Consider the following 11744-nt stretch of genomic DNA (forward strand, 5'->3'; position numbering starts at 1 on the left):
GTTATTAGCAAAACAAATAATGAAATGCATCAACACATATGAAGAGAATAACCACATTAGTCAACTTATATGAAATTAAATAACAATGGATGTGACAGATGCCCATGAACTAACATAATGTGCAGCAAATGTAAATAATATAAAGTGGCAATTTCAATTCATTTACATACAAATCATAGACTTGTGAATTGTGACATGTTTGATCTATAGCAGGTAAAATGATTTAAGCTAAACTTATAACCAGAAAATAATATCATGATACCTTTCAACCAGACGACATGCCACACCTCATACTTCCCAAATGCATCATCAAATGTTAATCGGTTAAATTGTTAACGAATGTGTTCCATAAAAGACCTAATGTTCTTCAAATCCTCTTTAGAATCCGAATACTTTGGCGGCTTAAAAAGCTTCCACAACCCTTCAGGATGCCCGCGTCTAGCCTTAACATCCACAAACCTCCCATATATCTTCTCACACTTGGGATACGGTTTCACATAAAGATTATAAAACCTCAACCTACTAAACTTAACCAAAGACCTCAACCCCACCTCATCACCAATCCCGCCTTTCGATCTCAAATACTCGATCACATTATAACGAGGAACGACTTGTTTCTCAAAACTTACCCCTAAATACTCGGGAACATCAACCAAACAAAGAACATCAAACCTCATGACGTTCGTTAAAAACTCAATCTTTTTATCAATTTCATCCAGCTCATACAAAATCACCCTCGGTTCCCTCCTTAATATACCAAACGCGTCTCTATACACAACCCCGTGTTCGTGCAAGCAATCGATTCTCAACTTAACATTGTAACAAGCCCTAAACGCCCCGTCCCTAAAAATCCTTTCTTTAATCGGAACCCGACATTTCAAACTGTTTAACATCCTCAAAACACTTGGACAACTCTCCCACTTCCGACCGAAGTATTTTCGGGTTCTTAACAATCTCATCCCTAATCTCGTTCGGTTTAAACCCCATCTCAGTAAACTCAAAAACCAACGGCTTCAACTTACGCTCCACACCAAACCCGAAAATCCCGGGGATAACTTCCGATCACCGAGTCTATCCTACTCCTATGAATCCAATCCCTAACAAGAACTCAACTTTCCCCCAAATTTGCTCTTCACTCATTGTAATAATATCAGGAAACTCCTCTAAAACCCTAGTTATCGTACCCGAGCTAAACCGAAAACCCTTTAAACACTCGATAGACCGTAAAACTTCATCCGGGGACAAATCTAACTTCCGGGAAACTTCAAGAACGTTCCGAATCACCTTCGGACGGCCACCGGTGTCTAAAAACGCTAATCTTGAAATACCCCAGTTCCCAATTTTTTAAAAACTGGATATCTAGAACCCTAGGGCAGTTGTAAACGGTGGAAACGATGAAATTGGTTGTGGGGTTGAAGGAAGATAGGATTTTGAATGAGGATTCGATGTGGGTAAGTGTTGAATTGAATAAAAATTGATTCTTTTTGAAGAAATTGTGAAGGTCGGATAGTGGGAAACCGTAGTGTAGGAAAATATTTGAGAGGTGAGTTGGGTTTGGTGAAGAGGAGTAATTATTAGGGCTTTGAAGTGGGGGTGGGTTAATGGGTTTTGGGAGGAAGAGGGTTTTTCTTGTTGCGAGTCTATACGCCATTGATGATGAACTGTAGATCATCAGCTCGAGGATGGTTGGAGACTTTGAGTAATGGAATTTTTGTTTATTATTATTAGTTTTAAAGAAATAATCCCTTCTATTACTTTTTTTTTTCAAAATGGTCGGTGATAGTCCATATTTTCATCTTATTATGTTTGATTTTAACGGTCCACGATAAATGAAAGCGTAACTCCGTAAGTCTCTAGCCACCGAAAAAGACATATTTTGTCAGACAAGTCATTTTCTATCGGGAAACTCAACTTGAACACTAGCACCACCGCTTGAACATTACCGTTGACCACCATCGCCGCCACCAACCACCACGACCACTTGAACACCACCATTACCTGAACACCACCACCACTATATGAACACCACCACCAACAGCTTTCACCTGAAAAAGAAGTTTTCCGGCCGAAAAGGTTTTTCCGACGACCCCCGCCTAGGGTTCCGGGCCTTTGGCGACCTCAATAATTAGAGTTTTTACTAAAAAAGGTTCGTAAGGTTCGATCTAAAGTTTCAAAGAGGTTTGGGACGAAAAGGTTGAGTATTCTGACGAAAAAGAAGTTTCCCGGCCGGAAACATGTCAAAAGACGGGACTATCATCAGCTATTTCTTTAGTTAGAATCGTCAGTGACCAAAAGGTAATAGTTAGAATATTTAAAACCGATATACCGATTGAAAAAAAATACAAAATAGTTATATGTTGAACAATTAAAATTTTCTATTATTTAATGATAAGTCTTGGAAAAAATGATTCTCCATTTCAATTTTGTTAACGCGACCATTTGGGTACATCAATTGGCAAAATGTCACATATGTCGCGATTACAGATAGCGTTGGTGACCCGGTCCGTCATAAATTCTTGAAGAAACCCACTGCTCGAAGGATCACTATGATAAAACCGCTTACTTGCACACGTCTTTTTGTCATGAACAAAACCTGAACCAGTAAAATAATATGTTTTTTTACATCAAAGCAATTTTTCATTTGAAACAATGCATCTTGCAAGAAGCAAGGATATGAGTACATAGACACGTATTTACAACTTACAAGCTAAAGTTGAAATCATACTGGTTGTTCCACGAAATAAAGTTGAATTTAGCTCTTTTGGTGATTCATTGGAGAGTTCACGTTAACTTCCTACAAGATCTTTTCTATACCTCTTTTACAGTTGGTTGAAGACTATATCGTTCATCGCTCTCCAAATAAACCACATGAAATAATATGATGGTTTGCCCCATCCTTTTAAAGTTTTTGCTACCTTAAATCTGGCTCGCGAACCCAAACTTATGTTTGATCAAATTACCTGATATGACGTCAATACCACACCATGTTATGTTTCTCTTTGCAAAATATTATGAGTTTCTCGGTCCTTATGTTTAAGCACAACTTTAAAAAGGGATAAAAAAAGATGGTGGTGGTGTAGCAGCTGGTCAGTGAAGGTGGTGGACGGGTGGTGGTGGAAACATAATAATTTCCTTCAATAGAAGAAACCTATAAGTACTTGAAAGATATTGAGGAGTCTATCTGCGTTGATCATCATCATCATTATCAACTATATACCATGCAGAATCTACTCTCCTTCAATCGGCACAACCCGGGCACCACTATGCTGCCGCTTTACCACCACGCCACTTTTTCACAGCCACCACAACTGGTTTCTTGCAATAGGCTCCTCAAAACCGAAGTTTCTCGCAAATTCTTTGCTGATCATCGAGAATTTAGGTCAACAAGAGTTGATTTAAGAAGAAAATGCAGTTTTTTATTCAATCAACCAATTATTCACCAAAAACCATGGTAATTCACTAATTCCTTTTCTTTAGAGATGTTTGGGATTGAGTTTCAAAACCGCTTATTCATTTATTGACTTTTTTAAAATGCCAGGATTTGTAGCTTTTTTAAAACAACATTTTAACTCTTTCAAAAAATTAAAAATAAGAAAGTTTTTGGTGATTGCCAAACACTTTTTTAACTTGTTATTTTGAAAAAACCAATAAGCCAATAAGTTTTTTCAAACTCAATCTCAAACATTGCAAAAGTCGCTAGGCGGACCCTAGGCGGCCAACTGGGGAGTTAGGTGTACTCGGACATGGTAATTATAAAGAAAATTAATTTTTGAATATTATATATATGTCAAATATCATAAGTTTACTAATATTTATAACAAAATAGGTGAATATCTATATTTATACTATATATAATACACGAGAAACGGGCAAATTAAGACATCTACTTTTTAAGTAATTTACACGTTGTAAAGCATAAAGTACACCTTCTTTAGCATGTAAGGTAGGGACAAACTTGTCCATAAAAAAATATGCATAGAAATAGTTATAACATTACCCCCTCAACTTTACTTAACTTTTGTAAATTTAAGAAATAATTACAACTTTGAATCTTCATCTTTACCCACATATTCCTTTTGATTTTAATTGTAAACTAACTTCCCATCAATAATTTTCCAACGGCCGTAGCGTTTTCATACGTTAATATATTTTTTTAAAAATTGCACCATAAAAATAAGCATTTTACTGCCTTATATTTGGATGGTATTGCTATAGTTTTTCCAATTAAAAAAAATTAACACGTTACGTATAGGCGTTCACAATTCGGTTATAACGGTTTCTAAGTTAAACCGTAAGACAAACCGTTGGTTCGAATTTTTTTATCATTGAAAACAGAAATTGAACATTTGAAAAATTAAACTGAATCGTTACTAACGGTTTTGTTTCACGCATTGAGCTTCAATAATAAGTTTACAGCCATATCCGGTTTTATATGGCCGATTTTCGGTATAAACCATAAACCAAACCGTTTGCTATGGTTTGAACATTCAGAAACAGGCTGACCAAAAGTGGTTATTGGTTTAAACATTTTCAAGGTTTCAAACGATCCTTGAACATCCATAATTGTTACATGATTACTAGGATTTTTGTATTCCGCTGCATCGCGCGTGCACCTTTCTAGTCAATATAAATAAGAGTGATGCAATTTAAATAACAAATTATTCTTAAAATTGCTAATCGTTTATTAAAAAATGATATTTGTTTTTTAATATTATAGAAATACGAATATCTTTTATTTTTTTAAGTCAAAATCGGCCCAAATTCACCGACTAGATGTGATCCATTCCTAGCTGAGGTTGACCATATTTGATCGATTCTTAGTAACCAGGCGGAGTTAATGAAACTCACCTTGACAACATACCTTGTAGCGAGTACTCGGGGAGCACTCGACATTGTAAACATGCTTTTACAACATTGATTATAATATATTATTACTAGGCTAGAAACCGTGTCTTACACAAACTAAATAATAAAATATTGTATTAAATAATTAGTACTAAAGATTTTGAATAAAAAAACGAGAGCTTAAACGAGTGTTTTAAAGGCTTTGTTTTTTCTAGTGGCCACCAACCCTATTGGTTAACAAGAGCTTACATGACCGTGACAATTGACGCTCTTACTTACTTTTTTATTATACATAGATATGAAAGATTCACCCCCAATCAAGACACACATAAATTTTGTAAACAAGTCAAATGGGCAGAAAAGTTGTAATAAATGAGTTAAACAAGTTGACATGTTTTAAAAGTGTGTTAAACTGTTTAAGTATACCATGTATAGTGCGTTAACCCACTGCCATATCACCATGGGCGAAGGTTATAAGCAGACCCAGGGTCAGCCCCCCCTCATTTGTTCAATAGTCCAAATTTATGTGTTTTGGTTTGAAATATTTTATACGTAGTGTAACTTTACCCGTTTCGTTCTAAAATTTTGACGGTGTGGTAAATGGCTTGATCATAACAAGTGCGGTTGTGTATCTTTTATGGAAAGTTGCTGACCAAAACTTTATGATTCATAACTTCACAGTAAGTTACTAATTGTAATTTTAACCAGTCATGTATATGATTTAATGAAAGGTATGCCTTTCTTCTAGATAATATAGTTTTGTAATCGTATTTTACCCGTATACTGAGACGCAACCTTGATACGAAAATTCAACGGTAACCCCGCCATCACCGGCCGGAGCACCCAACCCCCATCATCGTTCCCACCACTGTCGGCCGGCAACTTCCCTCCACTGTGTACAACTGGTAAGCTTCTTTTATAACCATCTCTCCATCTCTATCTCACCTTCCTCATTATACTCCACTCTTTACAAAAATCCCACTTGCCACCCCCACTCGCCATCCGGCAGAAACTACCAAACCCCCTCTTCCGCTTTCCCGTACGCAAACCTTTCTGTTCCGCCGGTTTCATTAAAGGAAACATTTCAGAAAACGTACAATCACTAGAACCACCACAACCCTTTTTCCCTGTTCGGCTAAACCACACGAACCACAACCCCCTCTCTCCTAGTGGAGCCTCATCTACTGCATAGTGTAGACTGGTCAAGGGGCTATGTTTTGGGATTAGTTTCAAGTGGGAAAAAATCTAACCTTTTCCAGCAACCAACGTTTTTTCCGATAACTCCGGCGGCACGCTGTTTCCGACCAACAAGGTGCTTTCTCTCTGGTTCCCTTAACGCTCTAATAATAATAATAATAATAATAATTACCTTATTTTTAATATTATGTTATTATTATTATTATTATTATTATTATTATTATTTTCGTTGTTGTTGTTATAGTGATACGTACATTTTCGTTGACCATTGGGTGTTTTTTTAGCATCATCACTAATTACATCTTGTTGAACATTTTCATTGTGTGCGGGCGTTGCTCTTCACATATTGCTAATCAGTGTATGCTTGTAGTGTGATCTCGTTATCTAATAATTATTGATTATTATCCATTGTGTATATTGTGTTGTCCAATGTGAGTTTTACATTAGTTGTCTTATTAAATAATTGGCTAGTTGTGTGATTTTAAGTGATCCAGTGACTAATTGCAACCATAGACCTTAGAAGTTATGACTTTTCCTTGAGATCGAGTCCAAGGACGAGAGGTACAACCAAGGGAAAATAAAGGGGGTATAATTTTCGAATAGCCTCTTGGAATGTAGGAACTCTTAATAGTAAATTGTTGGAGGTAGTAGGTGCATTTAAAAGGCGTAGAGTACAGATAACGTGTCTTCAAGAGACTAGGTGGAAGGGGTAAAGAGGGGATGAGCGCAATGGGTATAAGCTATTGTATTCGGGGTCGGATGGAGCCAAAAATGGGGTGGGATTTCTAGTGGCTTTGGAAGTACATAAGAATGTGGTAGAGGTGATTATATACAAGATAGAATTATGGCGTTGAAATTAGTTTTAGGTGAGGAGGTAGTGATAGTGGTTCGCGCGTACGCACCACGAGTTGGTTTGAGGGACCGGGAGAAGAGTGAGCTTATCGTCTAGACATAGTAGTGAGGGCCATACCTAGAGAGGAGAAAATGTTTATAAGAGGTGATTTTAATGGCCACATTAGTAAGGAGAGTGATGGATTTCAGTCGGTTCATGGGGGTTTCGGCTTTAGGGTTTGGAATGATCCTGCTGGGGATCTCCAGGAATTTTTGGTGGCCCATGACCTAAGAATTTTAAACTCATTCTTTAGGAAGAGAGACTCTCATTTGATAACTTTTAGTAGCGGGGGACATCACACGCAAATAGACTACCTCTTGACAAGACGATAAAATAAAAGATGGTGGCAGGACTGCAAGGTTATACCACGGGAGATGGCAGCGGCTCAGCACCATTTACTGGTAACTTTCAGACAAAAAATGATTATAGGGAGATGAAATCTCTACCTAGGATCCGATGGGGGAATTTAAAGGGTGAAAAACATTGAAGAGTTCAAAGATAAGATCGTTTTAGTAACATCGACAGACTAGGGGAGGAAGCAAACCAGATGTGGGAAGCTATGGCGACTACCGTTACTCAAGTAGCAATAGAGACCCTAGCGGTTACGACTAGTAAGTTAAGCGGGCATAAGGAGTCCTGGTGGTGAAGTGAGGAGGTGCAGACCAAAATAAGGGATAAGCAAGAGAGTTTTAGGGATCTCCTAAGGTGCACGAACAAGGAAGAGAGACTGCAGTTGAGAGAGAGATACAAAAAAGCCAAGAGGGAGGCAAAGAAGCCAGTAAAAGAAGCAAAGAACACGGCCTATAAGCGAATGTATGAAAGTTTAGAAACAGAGGAGGGGGAACATGCTATGTTTAAGATTTCCAAAGCCAGGGAGCGTAAGAGACATGATCTAGGAGCAGTGAAGTTTATAAAAGGAGAGGATGGACGAGTTTTACACAAGGATATTAACATTAAGTTGAGATGGCAAACCTATTTCCACAATCTGTTCAACGGAGAGAGAACTTACCAACAACGAAACATCAACAACACTACTCAAAGGCAACAACGGAATAATTGTTATTGTCGAAGTATCACACAGGGTGAAGTGAGGACAACTCTTAGGAAGATGGGAAGGGCTAAGGCAGTGGGTATAGACAATGTACCGATTGAGGTGTAGAAATGTTTGGGAGATAAAGGATTTCAATGGCTAACTACTCTGTTCAACCTTATCCTCAAATCGAGAGAAATGCCAGATCAGTGGAGAAGTAGTTTCATAGTGCCAGTATGTAACATCCTAAAATTTTAATGATGAATAAAGGAAGTTATGTTTAGTGATTTCGCGTAATTAATTAATATCGGGTAAGGAGCGGGTCTTGGACTTGGATTAATTGAGATGGGTTAAATGAGAATGGGATTTCAGGGATATAAATACCCCCAAAATCCCAAAATATCTTCATTTTTACCAGACTCTCTAACACTTCCAAAACACACACACCACACACCTCAACCGCCGGCGGCCGGAAGAGAGAGGCGAGATCCGAGAGTGTGAGAGAGAGAGACTAGTTGTGATTAAGCAAATAAACAAGACCCAAACAAGCTCAAAAAGGTATGATTCTTGATCTTTGAAGTTTAAAGATCCGAGCTTTTAGTGTATAAACGACCGAAAATGGTCGGGAAGCGTAGTGGGTGATGTTGAACCGTAACAAGGGTGTTAAAATCGCTCGAAATGTTGGACATAAACCGAAACTGCGGCTATCTGGGCAACTCCGCCTTCATCTGGGCAACTTCGCCTTCAAAGCGATGAACTTCGCCTGCAAGCCAAGTTCGCCTGATGAACTTCGCCTGCAAGCTAAGTTCGCCTGATGGCAACTTCGCTGTAAAGCTAAGTTCGCCTAACTGGCAACTTCGCCTGAAGCTAAGTTCGCCTGATGACAACTTCGCCTGAAGCTAAGTTCGCCTGATAACTTCGCCTAAAGCCAAGTTCGCCTAAATGGTAACTTCGCCTAAACCCAAGTTCGCCTAAATGGTAACTTCGCCTAAAGCCAAGTTCGTTTAGAAAATAAATTAAAAATCTAATGAAAAATGTGTTAAGACAGTTAATGGAAATAAAATTTTTCAAAGCTGACCTGGCAGCTCGACCCCAGCCAGGGGCTCTGCCCCTTGGACCCTGCTAGGGGCTGCCGCCCCTAGACCCCGCTGCCAGGGGCGCTGCCCCCGGACCCCCGTTCGTTGTGGGTCATATAAAGATAGAAATACATTATGAGAAGTGATAGTTAATTGATACGTATACTTGTTATACAGTCAGCCGTGCACAACTGAAGAAAGGGATTACGATTAACGGTGAACGTAACCGTGTTCAGGTGAGTTTCTAGCCCCATTTTTGTGTTATGTTTTCGGGGCTGTGTGCATACTCAATATGTTTGTTAATACGCTTATCCTAAGAGATAAGTGTATGCTTATGTGGATAATGTGAAATGTATGAATGATTGCTTGATGATACGTGAACGATCTTCGGATATTGCACGTACTGTCAGGTTGTAACGCTATGTATAAGGTAAGTATGTTATGTATGTTTATGTGTATGAACGTGATAGAGATAATAAAAGAAAGAAATGATAATGTATGGTTGTATGGTTACGGAAAGGGTACCGAGCCCTAATAATACTCGAGGTATGATGTATGGTTGTATGGTAACGAAGAGGGAATCGAACCCTACTAATATTCGAGAACTAGGGAACCGAACCCTACTAATATTCGAGGAAAGAGGGTACCGAGCCCTAATAATACTCGAGGAAGGAGGGTACCGAGCCCTAATAATACTCGAGGAAGGAGGGTACCGAGCCCTAATAATACTCGAGGAAAGAGGGTACCGAGCCCTAATAATACTCGAGGAAAGAGGGTACCGAGCCCTAATAATACTCGAGGAATGTAGGGCGTAATGCTCTTTATAACGTAAGATATGAAGGTAAGTTAATACAAAAGAAAGTAAGAAAGTAAGAAGGTATGAAAGTATGAAAGTATGAATGAAAGAATATAATGTTATGTGAATGGTATGATTATGTGATTATCTAGAACTCACTCAGCGTAGCTAACTTTTAGTATGCATGCAGGTGAGTAGGATGAGGCAGCTCGCTTGAGGAGACACATGGCACTGAACAAGAATCTGGCATCTGAAGACTTATGATGTGTTAATTTTAAAGCTTTAATGTGAAAGACAATGAATGTTTTGAGACAAGTTATGAATTATTTAATTTTTTATGAAAGTTTTATATTCCGCATAAATGTTTTAATTAACTCTGATATTTAGAACTGTGTTTATGAGTAAATCCAACACGAAAGTAGGGTTACCGGTAACGGGGCCTTACACAGTATACAAGAACAAAGGAGACGCCCAATATTGTGGGAATTATAGAGGGATTAAGTTGCTAAGCCATACTACGAAATTATGGGAAAGAGTAATCGAGATAAGAATTAGAAAAGAAACCCAAGTTACAGTAAACCAATTTGGTTTCATGCTAGGAAGATCAACTACGGAAGCAATTCACATCTTAAGGAGATTGATGGAAAAGTATAGTGAGAAGAAGCGAGATCTACATATGGTCTTCATTGATCTTGAAAAGGCATATGACAATGTGCCATGTAGACTGATTTGGGATGGTTTAGAGAGTAGACGGGTTCCTGGGAGGTATATAGACATAATTAGAGATATGTATGATCGGACAAAAACTACTGTTAGGCGCCTGTAGGGGGTACTGATTTCTTCCCCGTGGAAGTAGGACTCCACCAAGGGTCAGCCTTGAGCCCTTTTCTATTTGCGATCGTCATGGATGAATTTTCAAAGTCGATTCAAGGGATGGTCCCGTGGTGTATGCTTTTTGCAGATGATATTGTGTTAGTTGCTAAAACTAAACATAGCCTCAATGTGAGGTTAGAAGAATGGCGTGCAGCTCTAGAGGACAAAGGGTTAAGAATTAGTCACTCGAAGACTAAGTATCTACATTGTGATTTCAGTGGTGCTGGAGACGTCAGAGACTCTCAGATCACCATCGGAGGCCAAATGGTTCCACAAGATACTAAGTTCAAATATTTAGGATCGTTTGTACAAAGAAACGGGGAGATGGATAGTGACGTAACCCACCGCATTCAGGGGGTTGGTGTAGGTGGAGAGCAGCTACGAGGGTTTTGTGTGATAGGAGGTTCCCAACTAAATTAAAAAGGAAATTTTATAGGATTGCTGTTAGACCTGCTTTGTTATATGGAACAAACTGTTGGGTCATCAAGAAAACACAAGCACGTAAGATGGAGATTGCGGAGATGAGGATGCTGAGATGGATGTGTGGGCACACAAGGTTGGACTAAATAAGAAATGAGGTTTTTAGGGAACGAATGGAATTGTTAGTATACATGAAAAATAAAGGATGGGAGATTGAGATGGTATGGACTTGTGAAGAGAAGACAGGTAATATCGCCAGTTAGAGCAGTGGAAACCATCAATGTAGAAGGAAGGAGGAGTAGAGGCAGACCCAAATTGACTTGGGAGGAGTGGATTAGGCAGGATTTGCTAGAGTTACACCTCTCTGAGGACATGGTCCATGATAGGTGCTCATAGAGACGTAGGATTAAGGTTAAGGACTTTTAAAGAATGTCATTTTTGTATCTTAGCTTTAGCATATGGGCTTAGACTCTTCTACATTTTAGGCAGACTTTGCTTATTTGTTCTTTTGTTGGAATGTCTATTTGCATTCTATGATTTCATATGTGTTGGTATTTGACTGTGCCACTTTATCACTATAAGTTTTATTATTAGTACATGTGTGTTTATATGTTG

The 11744-nt window shown here is 38.6% G+C and overlaps 1 pseudogene; it reads right to left on the reverse strand.

Moving 5' to 3' along the window:
• Positions 1-332: 332 nt before the first annotated feature.
• LOC143557295 (transcription termination factor MTERF15, mitochondrial pseudogene) lies at positions 333-1651 on the reverse strand (annotated as a pseudogene).
• Positions 1652-11744: the final 10093 nt, after the last annotated feature.

Source organism: Bidens hawaiensis, unplaced genomic scaffold (genome assembly GCF_021521415.1).
Source record: "Bidens hawaiensis isolate Kalapana, Puna unplaced genomic scaffold, B.hawaiensis_p1.1 tig00018875_1, whole genome shotgun sequence".
Classification (NCBI taxonomy): domain Eukaryota; kingdom Viridiplantae; phylum Streptophyta; class Magnoliopsida; order Asterales; family Asteraceae; genus Bidens; species Bidens hawaiensis.